General features: G+C 49.7%; 1 long non-coding RNA gene across 3 annotated transcripts in view; it reads right to left on the reverse strand.

The window, feature by feature from the left end:
- LOC130148746 (uncharacterized) overlaps positions 1–22,746 on the reverse strand; it is a 140,870-nt gene that overhangs the window by 36,883 nt on the left and 81,241 nt on the right. Inside the window, exons 1-4 of one of the 3 annotated variants that reach the window (XR_008821659.1) lie at positions 15,993–16,133; positions 10,155–10,230; positions 9,401–9,806; positions 8,836–8,913 (exon numbers count right to left, since the gene is read on the reverse strand). This is a non-coding gene — a long non-coding RNA (uncharacterized LOC130148746). Of the gene's footprint in view, positions 1–8,835; positions 8,914–9,400; positions 9,807–10,154; positions 10,231–15,992; positions 16,136–22,746 lie in introns of those variants that run through there. The other 2 variants (XR_008821660.1, XR_008821658.1) reach the window with 2 other exon arrangements.

The raw sequence follows: 22,746 nt of genomic DNA on the forward strand, positions 1-22,746 counted from the left end.
ATGAACTTGTCCATCATGGGCTGATGATAAATCTCTGATGTAATGTGGCTCTGAAAAAAGGGCAAATACCATAGCAGAAGGTGTCAAAGGAGATATTCCCTTTAGAGAAAGGAGACTGCTTCTGTCATCACACAAAGCCCTGAGGAGGCCTTGTTTGGAGTACCATTATGACTGCAATCAACCATGTTCAACAGAGATTAATTGAAAACAGAAGAAGTGGGAGAATGGATGGGATGAAGATTCTTCCTTGTGGATCTGCAAGAGTTTGGCAAAAAGTAGACTCCAAAGGGAGGGGACAGAACTGCTGCCTGAATAGCTGAGAGAGGAACATTTTGGGGAGCAGGCAGAAGAGTGATTTGAGGTTGGCATTAGCAGAGATGGAGATAAAAAGCCCAAGGACATCATTCAGCTGGAATTAGAGGATCCTTCACCATGAAAAGAGCAAAGCTGTGGCACACCTTCCAATTCAGGTTAGCAAGGGATAAGAAACTGAGCAAGAAACTAGATCTGTTTAGGAAGGGGAGGATGTTGCTGTTATCTCTCATTGAGGGGAATTTCAGGTTGATGGCTAGGAGATCCTGATCAGCACGCAGTCCCTCTACCCCTGAAACAGCCAGTTGCAAGATGCCTCTTTTTTAACAGTAATGCTGTCATGTTGGCATATATATTTGGGGGTGTGCCTCCTTCTGTGCTCTACTAACTGGCTTGAAATTTGCTCTGTATTCTAGATTTTCTCATCCTGAAAGGCAGGCTTGTTTCTGAGATCTTGAAAACTGGAGCAAAGACATCTCCTTCTTTCCCAAGATCAAAACCAGAGACCTGTTACCATACCAGCTGGCCTCTTGCGTGAAGTGTTAGCCTTGCCCAAAGAAATGAATGACTTGCTTGCACTTTATAGGTTCATTTAGGGGACAAGAGTTGCCCCCTGGATCTGCCAATCTTTCCTCATTGGGTGTAGAAGGAACACAGAAAGATGATCACCCCTGCCCCAAGTTTAGGTGGTACAAATATGCACTGTACAGCTTTACGTGGTGTAGTACCAACTGACTGCACTGTCCTTGTGTTTCCAGTTATAATCTGGTCCATGAAAGAGGAAGAGACAGAGTGCCTGGCTGCTCCTGTTCTCTGCTGGGTACGTTTGTGTGCATTTGGCCATGCAAACCCACCCTCCCTGCAAACCTCTTGACATGCTGTGAGTTTACTCCTCTGTTCTCTGTGAAGGAATGGAAATCCTAGCTTTCCTTATCTGCAAAGAAATCACCTTTTTTAATTGTTTGCTGCCAAAATCCTTTAGAACCTAGCCCAGAGACAGTCTCGTCCTCCCAGCCACATTTTTTTATCCTCTGCTGTCCTCATGTAGGTCTTCCTCTTTCCCCTGCTTTTCCTCCCTTCCCAGTCATCAGCATGCAAAACCCACTACTGCCTGCTATTCCCCAAGCACCTCCCACCCCCAAGGTCTCCACAGGTGCCTTATGCATGTGTGTGAAGAGCAATCAGTGCCTCACCTCCAATAATTGGAGTTGAGCCTCCAGAGTTGAGAGATGAATTTGATCTCTGCTGTTCTGCATGTGAGGGATGAACCAGAGGGCTGAATTCTGCTTAATGCAATGTGCTTAGGTGTTTAGGAGTCTTTACAGCATGCCACAAAGATCAGGACATCCTAGCAGGGACCAGCATAGGACACAGGCACACACCTCTCCCTGCCTTGGTGTCTGCACCTTGTGCTCTGCTCCTGCCCTCCAAGGGGAAATGTCTGCCTAGCTCCTTGTAAATGAAAACCACTGATTGCTCTAAAGACATTTTATTCCTTTAGCCTTTGTCACTGACGTGAACGCCAGCAAGGTACTGGTGAGAAGCACAGGACTGCTCTTTGCAGCGCAGTTTAACCATTCCATCAATGCAGCAGTACAGACACACAGCTACGAACAGAGAAGGCCCCTGTGCCTTTGCACAAAGTCACAAAATTTCAAGAACAATAATAGCGAAAGGGCACTTGTGCAAATCTCTGCTGGCTTTTATATACCTGTAGGACTGTGGGTTTGTCTCTAAATGCTCCTTGAAAGGTGGTCTCACCTGCAAACATGTGAGATACACATCTGAAGGTGTTCTATCAGATACCTTCTCTCACAAGTGCCCGAGAGGCCAGTGCTCTCAGGGAAAAGCAAATCACCTTCTTCCCATTCGACAGCAACCACTTGCACACAGGCTGGATGGCTGGGATCCATATGGGGAGGGGAGACCTATTCCCCACAGGTGCCATCACATTTAGACAGGCGATGGTGTGTGCAAAAACAAGTTCATCTGTGAATACCAGAGCAAATTACTGTCTTGTGATTATTTATATGAAGATGTGTTTGTGGATGAATTACCAACCAGCCTGGAGCAGAGAAATGGAGCAGTGACTCCACCTAACATGTCAGCAGGCAAACCAACAACCCACTTGGGATACTCATTAACAAATTAACTGATCACCCAGGTCTCTCTCTCCCCATAGGGGCCCTGTGTGCCTTGAAACCCAATCTGCAGCAGATTTGCATTTGCAACAGAGGTTCATGGGTACAACAACATCATTGCATTGACAGCAGGCTAGGGCTGGCTAGCCAGAAGTCAGCATTGGGCAGGGCCAGGCCAAATCAGACTTGTCAAGTACAGTCTGTAGATGAGAACAGACCAGAAGAAAGACCCAAGAACCAAAGAAAGGCAGGGGGAAGGCTCCTGGAGAGGCAGAGGGAGAGAGTGTGAGATGAAATGAAAGTGGGAAAAAAAATTAACAGCTTGCTTTATTCCTTTTCATTTATAGACAATATTATGCTTCTGCACAGAAGGACTAATTTAGCCCTCCACACAGCCCCAGTGACCCTTCCTAATAGAAACCATTTAAATCTTTAAACAATTTACATGAAAATGTAACTTTGCTGCAAATATATTTCTTCCCCCTCCTGCTCCCATCACGAGTGCAATCCTTCAAATCTCTGACAGCTTCCATTATCTCTTAATGAAGTGAGAGCATCTTTCTTAGGAGACGCGCTGGCCCTGAGGTTAATCACCGAAACGAGGTTCACAAATAAAAATCAGAGGAGGGAAAAGAAAAGGAAAAGCAAATACTTAAAAGAGCTCAAGGGGGTGGCTCCACCCTGAAAGAGTTAGGATCCAGGAGGGCAGTGATCAAACCCTCCTTTGAGAGCCCATGTGGGCTGATGGGTGACTCCATCCCTTCACCCCAGGTGACTTCGTCATGCCTGCTGTTGGCTGAGCCACCCTCATGGGACCTGGGGTGGGTGGACCCTCCCTTGTGCCCCATCTCATGCCCGTGCCAAGACAAGGGTGGGGGTAATGCCAGGCAGCACCTCACCCAGAGGTCCAACGTGCTGCTGAGAGCTGCAGGAGCCACCACCACTGCTGCTGTGTGTGTGAGTGGACTCAGAGACAATGGGAGCCCTGGGGGGTGTGAGGGCCACCAAGGCCAGTCCAGAGAAAGCAGAGCACAGAGGCTGTGGGGAGAGGGGCAGGAGAGAGAAGAGCACAGAGCCACCTATTTAAAATATCATCCCAGAACAAACAAGGCTGCAAGCATGTTCCCACGCAATGGGGAGAGCTCCACTTGTGGCAACGACCCAATTGTCCCAACACAGGCACCGTAAGACCTCCAGCTCCCCAGCACAGCTCTCACTCCCCAGGCACCCCAGGGTTATCTCTGAAAGGTCCATGGAGAATGGCATCAGGGTCATCTTTAGAACCAGGCTCCACAGCTATAGAGAGCGAGCCTGAAAACGGGCTCAAAAGCATCTTCCACAGCATATGTGGTTCTGCATACCCTTGTAACACCTTGCCACACGGATCAGGAGAAACCATCTGCAGCACACTGACAGGGACAGGCTGGGATGCACTGACACAGAAACACCCTGGATGCTCTTTAGATTTTGCAGGAGCCACACACACATTTCCAACCCGAGCATCAACGACAAACGTTTCTGTGTGTTTGCTTGTTGGAAAACACACGGGCCTTTGGGGCTGGTGCAGGGCTGTGGTATGTTGTGGGACTTTGCTACAGGGGTATCCGCAGAAAGTTGTAAAGGCAGAGCACAGGCTGTTGCTTCAGGCTCTGCCCCCCAGGCTGGAAGGCTGCTTTGCAAAAGGCTTTGTGGTGATGCAGGGGAGGTTTAAGAGAGAGGACATAATGAAAAATAAATGTAAAGGGCTCAAAATGAGGAGAAAGGCTGAAAAACTATTCAGCTGACAGGAGACAGTATGGAAAAGGGGATAAAAAATCAGGAAAGTCTCAGGGGAAAAAAGATTCACAAGAAGGGGGACTACTGACTTGAACAGAAGAGAGATGAAAGCAGAAAGCAACAGCAGAGGAAAAAAATAGCTTTTTCCAGAAAAACAATAAAGTTTGAAATATTCTGGGCCAGAAGGAAGAAAAGAAAAAAAAAAACCCACCACTAAGAGTTAACAATTCTGGTTGTTGAAGCTGCTTAAGTAAAGAAAACAAAGAGGGAAAAGGAAAGTATAAAGCACAAAAATAAGGAGATGAGCGATGCAGGGAGCTGTTCTTCCAGCAACAGTTTGCTCCCTGCGGTGTACTCCACAAGGGCTGGTGTGGATGAGGCGTTGTCAAACCACGACTCTGTAGTTCTCTGAACAAAGCATCATTCCCAAGCTCAGTACAAGAACTGATATCGCGTGGCCTCAGCACCCTCCTCATCAAATAGCCTTCAGGCCACAGGGTCAACGAGCCCTTGGCCATAACTGGAGAGCATTTAAGTCCTGTCTAATCTTAACACAACTTCACTGCTGCCAAATAAACCCAAATTTGAAAATACTTGTACAGAAGTCTGTCATCTAAAAGAAAGATAAAGTCTCTGAAGAGAAAGGGCAGGTTTTCTTTGTCCTGGGATACTGTGCTCCTGCTGGTTTCTCCTCTCCCACTTTCCTCCTCTCCACTCTAACCTGGCAGGCAGAAAGGCAAGGTAGAGACATACGCAGGGGTGAATGCTCCCAGTAGCCCCATTGTATTTGCCAGGCTAAAAGCAATCCCTGGTCTGCCTGGAGAAAGAGCATCAGGAAAATGCACTGCTGATCTCCAGAAGAGGTGGGACAGGGGCAGGAAGGTGTGAAGATGGCCTTGGCTGTCAGCAGCAAGCCAGGAGCTGGCTGACCCTGCAGCCCCCAGCACCAAAATGCATCGGAGCTCCCGTGAGCATCCTCATCTTAAAACAAATCCCCCAGCTGCAAAACCTATGGCCCTTGGGCAGAGGATGACAGATCTCCTTGCTGATAACTGGGTAAGACAGCTATCAATCAAGTCTAAGTGAAGGCAAATCAGTCCTTATCTGTGCAGGGTAAGCCTTGTTTGCTGCCTGATGTCAAATAAAATAGGAGGCTCTGCTTTGCATCTCTGGGATTAGCAGTGCCTGACAGAGCACCCAGGTGCTTATGATGTCCCAGGGGCTGGAGCTGAGCCTGAGCCACTGGCCCAGGCTTCGTTACTGCATGCAAGCAAAAAGAGGGAGGACACAGATGGGACTGAAGCTTGGGCCACTCGTTGTATGCCCAGGGCTCAGCATCACCTAGAGCAGCCCTGGGGCTGCTCTGACTTATTCTCTACCTGTCCCATGCTGGGTGACATCAGCAGTGTCCCCTCCCGAACTGGACACATCTGCCTTTCCTCCATCCCACTCTGGGACTCAGGGGAGCAACTCATCTCCCAGGGGCAGGTAATCCAGCACGGAGCGGCTGGCATGGACCCTGTGCGAGAGGGATGAGCTGATGGGATCCAACCCTGCTGTGCAAGGGGAGAGGAGGAGCAGGGAGAGGGAGCTGCAAGGGGGAAGTCAGCCTCTTCCTCTGCTGCTACCCCGGCTTCTCACAAAGCTCCTTTCCTCCCAGCCTGGAGAGGCACCAACAGCTCTTGTTAGGTGAAGAGGGTTTTGGAAGATGAGTGGGATGGCGGATAACAGCTGCATGTCAGGCCTGAGTGCCTACAGCCCAGCAGTCATCTCAAAACAAGGCTTTTAGCCGGTTCCCTTCCTCCCACCTTCCTCTCTCCCTGCCTCCACACGGTGAGCCAAAGCAAGTTAACCCCGTAACCTTTAATCAAGGGCTTGTGTACACGGAAAAGGATTGATGGAGCTTGTCTCCCTCATGGCCTCACACCACGGCTCCGATTACACCATTAACTCCCCAAGCTGAGTGCCTGGGCCAGTATCGGCAGCCAAGAAATAATGGCCCTGGAAACTGCATTACAGAGCGATCGCTGGGAATCAGCGGGCCAGAGAAATGGGCATTTTCACCCCCAGGTGCCCTGGGGAAACCAGGGACCTGCCGATAGGAGGAGGAGTGGGGGGTCCTTACTCTCCCATGAGCACAGGCAGAGGGCTGGGTATGAACACCACTTCCCCACATGACTTTGGGCAAGTTGCAGCCTGTTTGGGTTTGATGAAGAAAATGCATTCCAGGTAGCGAACAGTCTGGGAGAAATCCCACTGCCCATGACCAAGTGAGCCAATAAACCCAATGGGCTGCAGAACCTGTGTCCAGCCAGCTGGCCAGCAGCAGGCAGGTGTCCCACAGCAGCATAATTTCTAAGACCTTGAACATTTTCCCCTCTGGTTTGAGAACTGAGAGGTCTTCAAGTATTTTGTGCACCCAGAAGAAAGATCTCTCATCCCTGGAAGCCTGATGGATGCAGCAGGACACGAGACTCACAAGGCTATGTGGGGATAGAGGGAAAGCATGAGAAAGTGTATCTTATCTTGCCGATGGAAGTCAGAGCAGCAGGCTGTGGAGACTGCCTCACTTCAGCCTAAGGAAGGCTGAGTTATTAACAGCAGATTAAACATCTCCACCAGGACAAAGCGAGAGGACTTCACCTGCACCAGGGGGAAGCTCTTTAGTCAGGTCTTCACAGATTACGTGGACAACAGTGGGTCAGATTCTGACTGTGAGTGAGGATGGACATGCAGCTACAGCTCCACTCAAGTGGGTGCCAGTATTGTGGATTAACTGGCTGTCCTGTCACACAGGACTTTTCGTTCCTTCTGGTTTGAGCCAGAAATGTCACCCCACAGGTGATTTGCCCCTGCAAAAAGCTTCCTTTTAATAAATTGTTGCCAGCACCATCACACAGGGCCATAAACTTCCTTCAAGCTGGGGCAATGGGTGAGAAGGGGTATGGGGGGTGGTAGAGGTGACACAGACAGTGGAGGGACAGGTTCAGAGCAGGGGGAAGAGAGCTCCCCCCTGGAGCTGCAGGGGGAAGAGAGGTGGCAGGGAGAAAATCCTGCGTTCTGGGCCTGGTTGTGAAAAACCAGGCACCTTGACCAGAACAGACAGTACTTGACCAGGAGCCAAGTCTGCGCAGGGTATCCCACTGCTCAGAGTCTATTGCTGCGGCTCCTGGAGCAGTAGCATCCCTCCTTCTACCTCCACGGGGTGGGAAAACCCAGCCAACCACCAGCAATTCTAGTGATGGGGCTGGTACCACCCTCCCCTGAACACAGGAGCGAGCTGTCTCCCCCGAGTGGGTGTGCAGCCTGACCTGCTCTCCGGAGCGGGTGTTTGGGGAGAGCTCTGCTCTCCATGGAGGAGAGCTCATCCTCCGGCCTCCACATCCACAAGCAGCTGGGAAGTGGGATGCTACTGACACCCAGTGGCTCAGTGATTCCTGCAGCACTGGCTCCTTTGCTGGTGTAGAGGTGTCCACGCTCTCCCCTCGGCTGGGACACGGCCTTTTGGGGGAACCTGCCTCTCTGGGGACTCGGCTGTGGAGGGAGAGGTTGGAGCCCCTGGGTCACCGCGTGCTTGTGGCACGGCCGGCTGAGAGAACCCCGCACTGGTTTTGCAGGGTAGCAGATGGGACGCAGGGGGGAAGCAGGTGCACCCCGGGGGGTTGTGGCTCCACGCTTAGCTCAGCAGTGCCTGCCTTGTATCATGTGCCCGGGGAGAGCCACTGTGCAGCCTCCTTATCCACATCACTGCCACTTCCACCTCTGCAAATGCCTACATTATTTTATTCTAAAAGCTTATCTACGCCAGATAAATAAATGTCCTAAATTGCCACATAAATGCTGGAGGATGGGAAGACGAGGGAGTTTGGGGTTAGCTTCTTCTGAGTTGTTCTGGTTGCCGGTCCCCAGATCCCCCTGCCAGCTCTGGGAATCAGCTCCAGCCTCTGCAGACCACAAATACTGCAGGGGCGGAGGCTGGGATTTTAGGCTGGAGCTCCACAGGCCAGCTGTCTGCATGTGCTGCCCTAGGATAGCTCCCCTCACAAACACTATGACTCCAGGCAAGGAAGCAGGTTAGAAATGGAAGTAGATTAAGCTAAATCAGGAAACCACATTCACATTCCAGAAGAAGGCTGTCTACACAGAGAGTTAAAAGCCGCAACAGAGCTTTCCAATACATTCCTCATGTCATTTCAGCTCCAAAATCAATCAAGCAAGCAAACAGCATGGAAAAATAACAACAAACTGCCTGCATTTGGCACCCCACGGTGCAGAACCAGAGAAGATATGGCCTCTGACCTGAAGAACTGCAACAGATAAGATGGACACAGAATGGAATAAAAAGGGTTCAGGAGCAACACTTCACAGCTGAGAAAAACACATTTTCCCATGGCCCTTCACACTGACAAGCTCTTGTTTTAGCTAGGGAGAGCACCCAGAGGCTGCTGAAACAGAAATGCATTTTTAATTATTTGTTATTATCAATTGCTTTGCAGATAGAACCTGCTGATAATAGAAGCCCATTGCACTGAGCAGAGCAGAGAGACAGCTCTTTCAGCCAGGGACTGTGTGAGCAGACACTGACTGCATAAAGACAGTGACTTACCTAAGGAAGATTATCTCAGAGTCTCATACTGGACCAGCCATCGTCCCTGTGGGATCAGAGGAAGAAGGGATGCTTCCTCTGCAAGTGTATAAATCAAATTGTGGGTGGAGAAAAAGAAACAGAAGCAATAAATGAAAATCATTGTGGCCACAGCACATGGTGCACAGATTTTGTGCACAGTGTACAGATTTTGTTTGTGTTCCTCCAGAGAGGGCTGGTGGCTCTCTGCTTACAGGATCAGGAAACACTGGCAGAAGATAAGGCACCAAATCTGGGCTACCAATAGGGACAGAAGGCAAGGTCTGGAAGTTCATATCTGCACCCGATTTCCAGGCCTCCATTGCCTCCTCTTATAATGCAAACTGGGGAGATGGGAAGGCTTGGTGTGCCACAATCTGGAGGGTGATTCTGGGGTGTCCAAGGAGTGCAAGGGAATGTACTGGCTGAATTAATCATCATTTCCATCTGTAATTTCCCAGACCAAATCAGCCTTGTTGGCATACACTCACACGCACCCACATCCAGCTCTGGAAACAAACGGACTGATTAGCATCGACTCTATTACCATTATTATGGGCAGAGACAGCTGATCGATGCCGACTCAATAATGCAAAATCAGGTGTCAGTCACTCCAGCAATACCTCCTTGCCCTTTGCAGGGACCCACGTCTGCGGGGTGCCTTGCTCTTGGACTGCAGCCCACATGGAATAAAGGAAGGGAAGTGTGGCTCCACTTTCATCCCCAAAAATGTGATGACTGCTTGTGTGTCAGCAGAGCAGTCTTCTTCATGGCAGGACTTTTGCTGTCCCTTGGCAGAAGGTGGATTTCTTCAGGGCCCAAGAAAGATGCATCTCCCACCTTCAGCAACACCTGAGCACACTGACTGTACGCTGTGATGATCCTCTCTGCTGCCCAGCTGTCACCACATCCCATGAATGCTTCCCTAAACTCACACAGTAAACATCTTGCACCTAAAGGATTAAAACATAAAGATCCAGAACTGACCTTCCAGCTGGCCCTGTCTACCTTCCAGAGTCTCCAGCTCTGTGCATTAATAAATAGCTCTGCCCCATCTTCCCACTCTTCCCGACTTGACACTTTTTCAATAGCCTTATTTTCTCAGTTTGTTTTGTTCCCTGCAAGTGTGCTGAATCTCCTTGCTCCTGTTTTTTCTGCACAAATTGGTTTTCTCTTATACATTGTCTGGAGAGCGGTGAAGGAGGAGAGGAAGAATCACAGCCCCTTTCTCATCTCAGATCGTCCACTTTCCCTCCCTCCAAGCGCACATTCAGAGCTGGGAACAAAACAACCAGTGGTACCTGCCTCACAGCGTGGCTGAGGATCCTGTTGAGGTTGTAGTGTGGAATTACTCTCCTGCTTCAGGGGTGAAATGTCCTGTGGAGCCAAGGGAGAAGCAGCAATTAATAAGCAAGTGATGCTGAGGAGAAGGAGTGCTCAGTCCCCTGCTCTCTGCTCCACTTCTCTGCCTGCCTGCAGTGACAAATGTCCAAATGCAAAGCAAGGAGGCTCACAAAAGAGCTGTGGCAGCAAGATGGGAGATGAAGAAGGTCCTGGAGATACGTGGCTGCCTGCAGTGGCTCTCTCTATGAGACCTACAGACAGAAGTAAAAGGTCTTACCCATCCACACATAGGTCCTGGACTCTTGTTATGGGAAAACTCAAGATCAGTTTCAGAGCCCAGTGTGGACACAACCAAAACCTCTACACTGCTCTGAGCAGTTATCGAGTCCTTATTTTCTTCCTTCAGCCTGGGTCCCATCCAGCACAGGGACCATCCCTTCCTTGGTGCACTCAGCACATGGAACTGGGGGACAGGGGTGTCCTGTGTGGATTTGGACATCTGAAGGGCAGGAGCAGCTGTTGGGCCTAGCACTGACAGATAGTGCAGGGCTGGCTCGGGGCGCTGAGCCCAGGAGATCGCATTGTTGTAGTCCGGCCAAAGGGTGATGAAGTCATGAATAACTTAAGCCAGGTCGTTATCTGCCAGGATGAGGTAGAATCTCCTTGCCAGTTACGGATGACAGAAAACATCATTCACAGCCATTCCCATGTGAGAGGAATCCAGAAGTACAGCAAAAACCAGGCCACCATTTGCAGATGTGAACTTCTGAACAGGAAGAGGCTTTCTCAGGGGAAGCTGCAAACTCTCCAAAATGCCTTTTTGCCTGTGTTGTGCAGATCCAGCCCCCACCACCCACCCGCTCCACCCCACCCCCAATCCCCCACCCACCCCCCCCCCGCTGCCCCGCTGGGCTCCAGCAAGCTGTCATCCATCCAGGAGTGGGTGTCTCTAGTTAGCAGGGAGCTGTGCTGTCTTAGCATCCCATTAACCCCTGAGGTTGTGCTGCTGGAGTGGCTTGTGCCATGTCCACAGGTGGGCATGAAAGGCTGAGCCTGGGGGCTGCAGCAGAAGCCCCTGGCCACGGAGGTGGACTCCTGAACATGTCTCACCACTGAGAGCTGGTCCTGTCCAGCACGTTGCCCTGGCTTGGTGCCACCGCTCCCAGGTGAGGCACTACAGAATGATGCGCGAGGATGCATGCGAGTGCCTGCCACCTCCTGACAGCAGGAGAGGATCTGTCAGTGGCACTCGGGCTGCTTCAGCTCATGCTCTGGCCCAGATACAGCTGTGGAGAAGGCTGGGATACTGGGTCCAGTCAGATGAGTTTGTAGCTGCCCTTTGAATAACATTTGAGATACCAGTTTTCAGGTATCTGTGCAATTCATTACTCTCCAAATAAACACAATATGCATCACACCCCAGGGCAATCTGTACACCAGTAAATCCCAGTCCCTCACCTCCAGAAAGCTGTAAAGAACAGTAAGATGTCAGTATCTACTGCTGAGCTTGGATTGCCATGAGATCACAGCGAGCGCCGGGTGGGCAGTGCAATGGCACGTGGACCCGGACAGGGACGTGGGACCTGCCTGCGCTGGGAGCGGGGCTGCGGGAGGGATGTGTGGTAGCTGGCAGGACTGCCAAGCACCACATATTTCAGGCTGGGAGAGGTGTGCTCTGAAGCCCAGTGCATAATTTACAGTGCTGAAAGCGCACTGAAGCATGGTGTTTGCTGCTGATGTCAGACGGGCCGTGCTGTTGCGCGGTGCCTGGCCTGTGCTCCTGAACGGGGTGCACAGGGACATGGCCTGTTTGGAGCCAGGGTAGCTGGCAGGGCTCCTCACACTGACTTCATTGCTTTGCACCTTTGTTGTTCAAAAGGCCCTGGTAAAGCTGTTCTGTGTCAGCACAACTAGAAGAGCCTCCCTTGAAGAGGGAATAACCACCGGGCGTGAGCAGTCAGCACATGGTACAGTCTCCATCGGAGACTGAAAACAGGAAGGGAAAAGGTGGAAGCTCCTACAGACATCACAGGAGCTGAAAATCTGAGATACCATGTGCTGTTGTGTAGCAAAGGCACAAAACCCCCTGAGTAAACTTGTCTTTGATTTAGACAAAATTCCCCCTTGGGGTTCCTTGGCTGGGAGCATCTCCCAGCTGAACTTCCCCCATGCTTTCATCCCAAGGCAAGGCTGGGCTGTCCCCACTGGCAAGGGCCAGCTCTGCTTCCCACCGTGCCGTCAGCCTCCCCCGGTGAAGCAGCAGCCACCCGTAATCTGGCACCACCACTTCGTCTGACACAGCAAGTGGATTTAATGAATGAATTAATTTTGTTCTCAACTGGGTGCGACACACATTCAAAAGCTAGAAAATAAATGTTTCCCTTTCCTAATTTATCGTGTCCCTTTTGATTTGTCATACACACAACCACATGCGTATGGTTTCTCTGTATCTCCCCCACCAACCAGGTTCTGGATTTTCCATCACTGCAGAAATAAACAACCTCCCCAGCAGAAGCTGATACTGCTGTACTGTGTGTTTCCTTCCATCCACATCCACCGTCTCTGGCACTGTATGGTACCACGTGTTGCTCAGGAGCCCAGAACTTATATTGCATCTCTCTTGTGGGTCATCACAGCCAAAGACAATCACCTCCCTCCTCTGTCAGTAGAATCTTCTTAAAATTTCCATCTGAAATGTATTTATGCCCATTTTCTCCCATGCCAATTTTATATTTAAGTGTCTGTATCCTTCTCCCTCCATGGTGCTATTCAGCGTGATATACACAGAGGGAGTGATCCTCTTCCCACTCAACTTCTGTTTTGCTAAGCTTAATAAGCCAAGAGTCTCCACTGCAAAACATGCTTCTCATTCCTCTGGCCAGCCTTTTTTTCTGCTGTTACAGTTATTGGATGGATGCCACAAAAATAGTCATCATGTTGTGAAAACCTTTAACAAACTACTCTTATGTGACTGCACCACAACCAAGCCTTTTCTCTTTTATAGGAGTGTATATGAGATCGTAACTATACCCAAAACTTGGATATAATTGAGGAGGGTGGTGTTTTCTTCTGGTATTCTCTTGAGGCTCAGGGATCACTTGTGCCAAAACTAAGATCTCACCTGCACACCTCCTTGTTTCTCCATCTCCCAGTTTGCTCCCTCCACATGAGAGGGTCTTCATTACCTTTCCCAGTGACTTGGCAATGGTGACTCCATTGCTGTGAATCCTTCAGGAGACAGTAAATGTCTTCTGTCCTGCTCAGTGGGTGTATGTGCATGGCTGGGCTGGCGACTATGCACATCTCACAACTCTCCCATGCTCCATGAACCCAGGTCACTGTGTCCTTCCAGGCCCCTCTTCTAACAGGCATGAAAGCCAAGTTCTAAATCCTGCACATTTTCAGGCAAACCACTTCTTTGCCCGTTTCAGCCACAGTCTTGCTATGCATGTGGATAGAACCCCGGTGCTGTGAAGCCAATTAGCGCTATTAAGAGTGCTGCCACTGTTTCAAAAATCATTTGCAATTACAGGTATTTTCTGTCATTATATCTTTAGAGAGTCGAGCAGCAGTTAAGCGGTTAAGTGTAAGAAATCATCTCCCCACACAGCTGACAGAGCTTCCCAGGACTGAGCTCAGAGTTTCAGCCTGAAAATTGGCATTTGCAATCCCTCTCATAATGAGAGGCCATGGGCAGTCTGCCGGAACAATCTCTCACTAAACTGTCCCAAACACAAAGCTGCTCTGGAAAGCAAGAAGCTCTTTAGGAAGGAGTAATTGTTAAGATTTGCAAAATCCATTTTTTTCCATTGGCGCTGCAAATCCATTTTAGAATGTGTAAGTTTGTTCTAGGATTAGATTAATAGGTTTCATGATATATAAACCTTTTCTTCTCTCTCACTCTTCCCTTGACTTTAAGAAAAGATCACAGACTTCAGCTCAGACCAGGTTTTAGAAATAATTTCTCAACCACAGCTGTTCAGATATCCCAGCAGGGTTTGGTACATTAGAGGGGAAGATTTCCCACCCAAACATCAAGACACCCCAGCGCCAATCTCTCCTTACAAGCAGGATGCTTGATGGTGAGATATATTAGGCCCAAGCTGGTGCCACCTAGAAAGCACCGTCTAAACTGAAAGCATGTGCCACCTCCAGCAAAAACCCAGCAAAGGAAGTCAAGGACTTGCTTCCAAGCATCTGAAAACAAAGTAACACTGCCACTGGCCCAGACCAGCTGTCTCCAAAGCTGGCTGCCTAGGAAGAATAGCAGAAAAGCACAAACCTGTTATGGTATCATCCAGAATATTTTACAAACTCCAACTGTTTGCAGCTCAGGCACTTCCCGTGCCAGTGATGGCGAGCTTGTGTTCATCGGCCCTTGAGGGATTTGTTCTCTGTGCCCCTGTCTCAGCTGTGCCCTGAGAAAAGCCCTCTCCCCTTAGCTACAGAGGACCCCAGCATGACTGCCCTCCTCATGCACATGTCTATGCTTAGTGCCAACAGCCCAGCTGCCCGAGCATCCCTCCTTGCCCAAGCATGCCTCACTACCCTCAGATATCCCAGTGGGATCAAACAAGATGTTAAGACACAAGAGCCACAGCAAATCTTAGTTCACTCTGGGACCTGTACCCAGCAGATCGGTGGAAGCAAATAATTTATCAGACTCCAATAACGGTCCCACTGAGTAGCCCCAAAGACGCTGTCTCAGCTCCACTTTGCTCAGTGTCCGCATCATTCCCAGCTTGGGCTGATGTATTCTTAATTAGCATCTTAATGTGAGGAGCATATGCAATGAAGCATGAAAAGAAAATCCCCATCATTTAAATTCATTAACAGTCATCGAAAGTCTTCAATGCAGAGGTGGAATTATCTCTGAACTCCTTCTGAGAGACCAGCTGTGCTCACTAAACTGTGGTGGATGTCGCTGCACTGGCTTATTTATTTAGCTGCCTCCAGGAGGTTTGCCTCCCTAGATTATTACAGATTGCACCCACCAAATCGCCTGGGTGTCCATGCCACGGTGCACATACAAGTGTAACCAGAGCCACCACCCCAAGCCCAGATACAGAAGCACCATTCACAGGCTGGTAATGGAAACCTTGCCAGTGCAACTCTGCTGAGGATGTTTACTGGTCATGTTTACCACACGGATTACTCTGTCTCCAGTATTTGCTCTTCTCCTTATCCTTGCAACTGGGAATACCTCCAGCAGCTACTGTGTTTAATCTCTCCCCCCAGCAGCTGTCATGGTTGTAAGGCAGTAGATGCAGATGGCACGAGAAAGCCCAGCCTGGCCCGTGCCCTGGCAGCAGGGCTGGCAGGAGGGTGTGAGAGCAAGAGTGGGATGTGGCTGCCCAGATGTGCCTGCACCCAGATGTGTCTGAGTGCTCAGAGCTGGGTCCACTCCCTGTGCTCCAGCACAGTGGGATGCATTTGGCTACACAGAGCAAGGGCTGGAGCACGCCCATGAGGTACCATGGGGTTGCCTTCCTGTGGGGAAAAAGCCATGCGAACCCATTCCCAGTATACAAGGTGAGACTGCGTTTGTCCAGCTGTGCAAAATCCACCATGTTAATAAGGCAAGGCTTTTGCACCTACCGGGATCAAAAAGCACTCATTTTTCAACCCCACTATCCCAGCCTTCTGTCCGTTTGCCATCACCACAACGAGGGTATAGTGGTTGCAGACACTTGATTCACCAGACACCCCGCACAGAGTCCCCAAATTCCTGCTCAGAGAACCAACCCCTGAAACTGAGGTCACAGGTCTCGTCACTCATTGGAGGAGATACTGACCTGGGCTCAGTCTTCCCATGTAGGGTCCTCCTGACACAGGTGAGGAGCTGGTCAGATGTAAGATGGGAGTAGAAGACAGGAGAAGCTTGTGCCAGCAAAACTTGCACTACTGAGCATCCCCTGCGTTCCTCTGTGGTTTGCCTGCCCCGAGTGTTTTGCTGGAGGAAAATTACCAGAACCAGAGAGGCAAAGAAATCAGAATAAGCTGCTCCAGAGCAATTACAGTGAAGGTCTCATTTACAGAGAAAACCTGATTTAATGCAAAATGGGCTTATAACCTGGTGTGAACTACTTTGTTTTAGGGCATTTGAAACTTGAATTTCTTTTGCTCAATTAGGCATTGGTTTTATAAGCCAAACCCAAATTTACCATTAAAAAAGAATAAAACATCCTCACAGAAGTTTGAGCAAGTGCAAATAAACTGGATCCAGATCCTATTTGCATTGAGTCCATGCCACTTTCTGAGTTCCCGAGGTCGAACCATCTGTGGAAGGAGGCAGCAACCAACCCAATAAATCCAGAAAGCCTGTGGGAATGTCAAATTGTCCACAGGCATATATTCTTGGAGGTCAGTTTTCATATGTGGGTTACAATCTCTATTTGGTTTGTGTGGCAAGGATTTGGTAGTGGGGGGCTACAGGGGTGGCTTATGTGAGAAGATGCCAGAAGCTATGTCCAGTGGAGCCCATGCCAGCCGGCTCCTGGATGGACACACCGCTGGCTGAGGCTGAGCCCAGCAGGGATGGTGGCAGCGCCTCTGGGGTAATGTATTTAAGACAGGGGAAAAAACCCTGTGCGACTGCAGCTGGAGAGGAGTGAGACTATGTGAGAGCACAGCCCTGCAGCCCCCAGGCCAGGGCAGGGGGGGTGGGGGGCTCCAGACCCCGGAGCAGACATTCCCCCCAGCCCGTGGGCAGCCCCCGGCCAGGCAGGCTGTGCCCCCGGCCCATGGAGCCCACGGGGGAGCAGATCCCCACCCCCCCCGCAGCCCAGGCAGGACCCCACGCCGGGGCAGGGGGTGCCCGAAGGAGCCGTGACTCACGAGGAGCCCGCGCAGGGGCAGCTCCTGGCAGGGCCCACGGCCCGTGGGGAGAGGAGCCCGGGCTGGGGCAGGGCTGGGGACCCTGCGGAGATCCACGCTGTGGCTGGCTGTGCCTGGGGGGCTGCACCCTGCGGGAGGGCCCCACGCTGGAGCAGGCGCAGAGTGTAAGTAGTCCTGCCTTCTGAGGAGGAAGGAGCAGCAGAGACAGCGCGTAATGAACTGACCGCAGCCCCCACTCCCCATCCCCTGCGCTGCTGGGGTGGAGGCGGTAGAAGAAATTAGGAGTGAAGCTAAGGGAGCAGTGGGGGGAAGATGTTTTAAGATTTAGTTTTTATTTCTCATTACCCTACTCTGATTTGATTGGTAATAATTTGAACTAATTTCCCCGAGTTGAGTCTGTTTTGCCCATGACGATAACTGGTGAGTGATCTCTCCCTGCCCTTGTCTTGACCCACGAGCCTTCTGTTATACTTTCTGCCCCCTTGCCCAGCTGAGGAGGCGTGTGAAAGAGCAGCTTTGGTGGGCTTGGTGGGCACGTGGCATCCAGCCAGGGCCAATCCACCACACAATCATACCATCCTTCTAGTGACAGAGCTGCAGGAGGAATGACAGGAGTGTTTGAAGAACGCAATGATCTGAGATTCTTTCAGCGATCTTTAATAAAGGATAGAAAGGGCTTTTTCTTCTCTATGCCAGAAGATCTTTTATTCCCAGAACAGGAAAAAAAATAATTTCCATTCAAAACACTACTTTAAGATTACATTTGCCTCAACTTAACTTTTAAAATATCTTAAAAAGTGAGGAAAATAAGTGTAAAACAAAAGAAACAGAAATCTGTTTTATTTTGGATTACACAGACTCTTCTATTTCATCTCAAAGGCTTTGTGAAGGTGGAGAGGGCTCGCGTGCATGAGCTCCTTTATGGCAAGAGAAAAGCTGAAAATCTTTCTATTTTGGGCCACTCCGAAAAAGAAATCTCATTTTGCATTTTTTCTGGTTAGGCAGTAAAATAAAAAAGCAATTATTCATGCAGTTCTCATTAACCATCCATTTACAAGTTGTTTATAAGTGATTAGTCAATCTTAGACGCATGTCCTAGACAGGAGCAGCATGTGTTTATTAAAGCCCTCAGTGGAAGGTGTTGAAGACAGTTATAAGCTGTGGCTGAAAAGAATCAGCTAAACCCTTTAGCTATTGATTAGTGATTTAGCCAGCCCGTATTCATTACAATATCTCTTTGCGGTGTACTAATGAGCAGTTATGAATAGACCTGTAATCTAAAGCTGAGCTCTTAAATGGCAAACTTGGGTCCAGCTCTGAACTACTGATGAATTTTAGCTTGACCTTGCCTGAATCCCACGCCTGGGGTTGCTCCTGTAGATCAGGCAATTTTTCTCTAGGCCTCCTTGGAGAAAGCTTTAAGAGTATTTTTCATCCAGGACCATATCCAATTGACTTCCCGGGGATGGAGCCATCATGCTATTTCCCATTGAGGTGGCTTTAGTAAAATTACCTGGCAGCCCTCAGTACTGATTGCACAGCCCTGACCTGAGAGCAAGCGTATGAAAGGACCAGATTCTGCTCAATAAAAATGGGAGGATTTACTCCAGAAACTAATTCAGTCCAGTAATTGTATTCTTCTCTCTCCTACTCTCTTGCCCTCCTTTTTTTTTCCTTTCCTAATAAAATAACTAAATGACAAGGACTGAATTCTGCAGTAGGAAATTTTTCAACCTATGCCTCCTCCCAGGATAATCTATTATCTTCACAAATTACTGCAGACAGTTCTTTATTGTTTAAAACCTTTTATCCAAATAAATGCATAAACCTTTAGGAAGGGAAAGAGGGTGGAGGAGATGAAGGGAACAAGAATTTTAAATGAAAACCTCCTTCCTTCATTGACTATTGTATGCCAAAAAGATGAAAATAAGATTAAAAAAAAAAAAAAAAAGACTGAAAGAAGAGGGAAGGAATGAGCCCAGGAGAACAGAAACTGGTGATCTGCAATGGATTCCATTAAAGTCTTTCCCCTTTAAATATTACAAGTGTTTGTTCTCTGCAGCCTGATAAATATCTCGCTGTGTTGAGATTGAAAATTGATAAGCCATGCAACATCAATCTCTTTCAGATTCACAGCCTCCCTGCAAACTCATCACTTTGGGACGGGCACCAGTTTAATTAGCTGTTGGGGTAATGCCATGTTGGGCAGCTACCTAACAGCCTGAAAGCATTTCCAGTGTTCTGCTACATTAGGCCCCTTTGGGCAGATATTTCACATACACCCAAACACAAACAGGAATGCGAGAGGCCAAACAAGCGAGCAGCCTCCTCTCCCTTCCCTGCCTGACACACTTTATTATCCTCGTTTCAGTATTAACTCGCTGCTGGCGGGTAAGACATGGCTGGGAGACGGCAAGGGCAGAAGGATGCTCAGACAGGATGCTTAGGAAGGGAAGGGCAGAGGGCCAGGGAAATTGTCCCAGTCTGAGGGCAGGCACCTGCCTTCTGGTGGCACAAGCAGAATCGTGCCGTGGGGCGATATTTTTGCAACACTCACCCACCGCTTTCTGCCTCTGAGGGCAGAGCGAGGAGCACGGCAGCTGCCATCCTATCCCACTGCCCCGTCTCCCCAGCTCAGACAAGCACGTATGCATTCATAGCTATGTGCAGCAGAGTGAGACCGAGACACAAGCTTCAAGATTTTGCTGTCCCACCAGTGAGCCAAATCTTAATGCCCTGCTATCCCTGTGGGTCCCCTGTTGTACCCAGCTCAGTGTCAGCACACCGAGTGGGTGAGGGTTTGTCAGTGTGAGGACATATCTTGGCTCAGCACGGACCTGACTGCCCCTTTCTGGGGACCTGGCTAAAGGAACCTCTTCAAAGCCATCCAGCGGGAACTGAACCCCACACGCCCCCTTGGAGACTGTCCTGGGGATGTTCATTGAAAAGCAGCCTGAGGGCTGGTGGCAAACCACTGTCAAGTCCTTGGCTTGAATGATGGAGTTTCTCGCATCACCTCTTCCCACACAGTGAGGACCAACTCAGCCCGATTTGGTCACCCCAGCTATTGCTATAGCAACTCAGGGCTCCCTTGGGCTTGCTGGGAATCACACCCGATTTCTCCTCCTCTTCTTCCTCCTCCACCTCCTCCTCCTCTGCCCCCAGACCCAGATAGGGCCACTGCCACAGAATCAGTCTGTTCCTCCCCTGCCACAGCAAGCAGGTGAACTGGGGCTGTCACTATTCTACCTAGCTTTTGGGAGGCGAGCACGGCTCTTGAGTGGGAGGAAATGACTCGGAGCCATACACAATGAAGATGTTGCCCGGGAGAGCAACTCCTCTTGTCGAGCTCCGGCGACTATCAGAGAAACCTCGTTCACTCTAACAAAGCACAGCTAATGTTCTGTTTATTACTGTCACTGCTGCATTTGGACTGTCAGGAGATGAAGAAATATCCCCAGAATTAACAGCAACATAACAGAGGGAGAAGAGCCAGGGGAGAGGTTAAGGCAAGTGCTGTTATCTAAGAAACAGGCTCATAAACCCTCTTCACTGCAAACGGCTTGTACTTAGATAGCAGCACCCCTCCTGGTACCCGAGAGGGGAACTGTGGCTTCTCCTCTCTGCTGCAGCACCTGAACACACAGCAGGTTGGGTGCAAGGCACCAGGGGAGAATCAGGCTTCTTCCTCCCCCCACCTTTGCCTTCATGCCTTCATGAGCTAATGCTCAGACCATGAAAATATGTCTAGTCCTATGAAGAGCATTAAGTCCCTGAAGTCTTGAGTAGTCTTTGTATACGTACAGTGCTTACCATGAGAAGCCACACTTCAAGTTATTGCTTTCAGGTGGCCTGGTCACAGGGAGAGGATGAAATTCATTAGCACCCAACGCCAGATTGTAAACTCTCAGCAAAAGAAATTAAAGACTGGACAGAAGGAAGCCCATCACACTAAAGGCTGAATCTCTGAGCTGAGGAATCCAGAAAGCACTTAAATGCAGGGGACACTGGGGGAAAGCAGAAAGGGTCAAAATGGATGAAGAACTGAAAAGCTCAGGAAGATGATACTGGGAAAACCTTCATTTTTGCTGGCTGAGGCATGATGTGCCCTCCAGAGAGGGGCTTGTCTGGTTACAAGCAGTGGGAGCATATAGAGCAGGCAGGATAAGCTCAGTCAAGCATACAAGATCTTAAATAAAATAAACCCAGTGTTGCTCACAGATCTGGAGCTCTCAAGTCTCCAAGCTTTGGATGAAGACCTTTCCAGTGGCCAGCAAGGCACCTCCACTTATTTTGGAGAGGGCTTGAAGAAGCACAGGTTGAGTGTGCTGCTTGACCACCGCACATCCTTGCTAGGTGGAAAAAACTCCATGTCCCTTAGTGGGTCTCACAGTCATCCAGCCTCTGTTTGCCAGAATCCTGCAGAGCTGGTGCTGCCTTGGCCTTTCACATCTGGGAGAAAAGCCATGAAGCTTTCACAGCCTCTCCTCGCAGTTCATGACCCTGCGATGCTGCGAGAGGGCTATGAGACATGCTGTGTGATCAGTCCTGTTAGTGTGACGTACTGTGCTCAGTCCTTTGTGGGGTCCCTGCAGCAGCAGGAATGCAAGTCCAAGCTATAGGAAGCACCAGGGCTTGGTGTATTATTGCTTCCAAAGGGACCTGAATATGAACAGGAATGAAACAGACTGGAAGGGAGCTGCAGGGTGTCTGTCCGTATCTTTACATACAACAAACAGTGGAAAGTAGTTTGCAGCGCTGAGTTCATTGAGCTGTCATTTGCATTTGGCACCAAAATGAATTTCCTTTTCAACATCTCCCAACCAAGAGCTTCTCACCTGCACAGGTTATTTTCTTGTTCATGCTTTTGTTTTATCTAGAAAACCAAGCGACACCACCATGGACATGGAGTTGCTCCATGCAAACTCTGCTGAGCAGACTGGCAGGGGAGCAAGGCAACACACTCTCTGCCGAAACACATGCTGCTCTTTGATCAACCAAAGACCACAGTGAATCCCAGTCCACCCTGCATCCCCTCAGGTCTCCTGGCAATGTGTCCCAGCACAGGCCAGAAGTGACACACGAACAAGTAGCTCCTGTCCATCCCCAAAGGGTACACCACTTCCAAACTGCCTCTCACTTAACACATTTCACAAAAACCTGTGCAAAGCAAAGCACTCGCCACACCCCCGACACAGCTCCCACAGTGGAATCAGCTTGGGGCCACGCTTCACTAATCCTCTGCAAATATGTTTCAATTTGTTTTTAAGGCGCCTCCAAGGAAGGAGCTGTCAGATGAGAGTACCTCAGTGCAGGGCAAGTCACACCTTTCTCCTAGCCAGGGCATTCACACAAGCCCTGCAGCAAACAAAGTGGCCCTGGCACTGTGCCTGCACCCACACAGCACCCCCTGACAAGAGCCATGGATTACATTGTTTACTGGCCTCCTTCCACCAAGGGGGATCTGGCCCCATGGTGGAGGTAGCACAGGAAAACCATTTCCAGATCTCACAGTATCAATCCATAGTGTCACAGACCAATCTGGAGATGGGAGGACAGCTTCAGGCGTGTCCCACTTGGAAGAGAGGAGACCATTCCCAGCACATGCTGCCTCACAGCCAATCTCAGCAGCTGCCCTTCTCGCCCTCCCCAAGAACTCTAGATGATAATCCCAACCATGGTCCCTGACCATGCCCACCTCAGGACTCCCTG

Source organism: Falco biarmicus, chromosome 1, assembly GCF_023638135.1.
Source record: "Falco biarmicus isolate bFalBia1 chromosome 1, bFalBia1.pri, whole genome shotgun sequence".
Lineage (NCBI taxonomy): Eukaryota > Metazoa > Chordata > Aves > Falconiformes > Falconidae > Falco > Falco biarmicus.